The sequence below is a fragment of the Schistocerca serialis genome, chromosome 3 (assembly GCF_023864345.2).
Source record: "Schistocerca serialis cubense isolate TAMUIC-IGC-003099 chromosome 3, iqSchSeri2.2, whole genome shotgun sequence".
Taxonomy (NCBI): Eukaryota; Metazoa; Arthropoda; class Insecta; order Orthoptera; family Acrididae; genus Schistocerca; species Schistocerca serialis.
The window spans coordinates 316,116,433-316,117,858 of NC_064640.1; the positions used below are offsets into that span (position 1 = coordinate 316,116,433).

The 1,426-nt window shown below is 42.0% G+C and overlaps 1 pseudogene; it reads left to right on the forward strand.

The window, feature by feature from the left end:
* The first annotated feature begins 959 nt into the window (after positions 1-959).
* On the forward strand, positions 960-1,077 carry LOC126471702 (5S ribosomal RNA; annotated as a pseudogene).
* Positions 1,078-1,426: the final 349 nt, after the last annotated feature.

Consider the following 1,426-nt stretch of genomic DNA (forward strand, 5'->3'; position numbering starts at 1 on the left):
CCATCGCTCGTGCGCCGACTATAACACCACATTCAAACTCACTTAAATATTGATAACCTGCTATCGTAGCAGCAATAACCGATCTAACGACTGCGCCAGACACTTATTGTCTTATATAGGCGTTGTCAACCGAAGCGCTATATTCTGCCTGTTTACATATATCTGTATTTGAATTCGCATGTCTATACGAGTTGATTTGGCCCTTCAATGTATTTGCATTCTTTAAAAGTGGATACCTAGCCAAATGTCCCACAAGGATTTGTAAATCCCAGGGAGTTCCCCTCCAATCATAATGGTTGAACCCTCTTGGTAACTATGATGCGCCATTTATGATACGTTTCGTTTTCAACATTTCTTGAAAGTCGACGACGTCCATCTTGTGAATTGTAATATGTGTAATATGTAAGTTATGTTTTATAGAAGGTTGATCTCTGTACATACCGGACACTCATTTTCTATCGCCCACCTGATACACATGGTCAGTCATTAGCAGCTACTATTTTTCATGTCACACTTTCAAACGAGCCTTACTAAAAATTGAACTAACGACCTCGCGATCAAGGTATTCCGTGTTAGAATATATATTAGGTATGGGGTGCCTAGTTACGAATGCTGACAGCAGGCGTCGTCTCTACTTCTATGGTAATGATGCCCTATATTTAAAGTTTGTACTTGTAAGAACACGATTTATCATGCTTCATATGTATGTTGCTTTATTTCTGGTAAATGGCGAGATTGGTCATGGACTTGTTGAAGGAATGAAACGCATTTATTTAGAATTTTTCTTTACGTATCTTGTAAACAGAACTGGCAAAGGTTTAAAAATTTTAAAGCAGACTTTTTCCGTTTTCCTATTGTAGATGCTAAAGATGGCCTACATATCCCCATAATCGATAATAATTGTAAGAGTGTTCCATGATTCTGTCTAATAGAAACATAAAGACATGTGTATCAAGTTAGCCAACGGCATTGCCACAGTGGTAACACCGGTTCCCGTCAGATCACCGAAATTAAGCGCTGTCGGGTTGGGCTAGCACTTGGATGGGTGACCATATGGTCTGCCGAGTGCTTTTGGCAAGCGACATGAAATCAGCCCTTGTGAGGCAAACTGAGGAGCTACTTGCTTGAGTTGTAGTGACTACGGTCTCGGAAATTGACATACGGCCTGGAGAGCGGTGTGCTGACCACATGCGCTTCCAACAGACATACGGTGCCACCTGTGGGCTGAGGATGACACGACGGCCGGTTCGTACCGTCGGGGCTTCTAGGCTTGTTCGGGTCGAGTTAAGTTTTAGTTTTTTTGTGTATCAAGTTCGCAGAGCTCACTGGCCTCTAGCTGCTGCGTATGTTTTGGTCTGAGAGAACTTTGCCTATCAACATCTCCGTACGGACTGACTTGAAGAAGAGGATAGAATCAATTATTTTA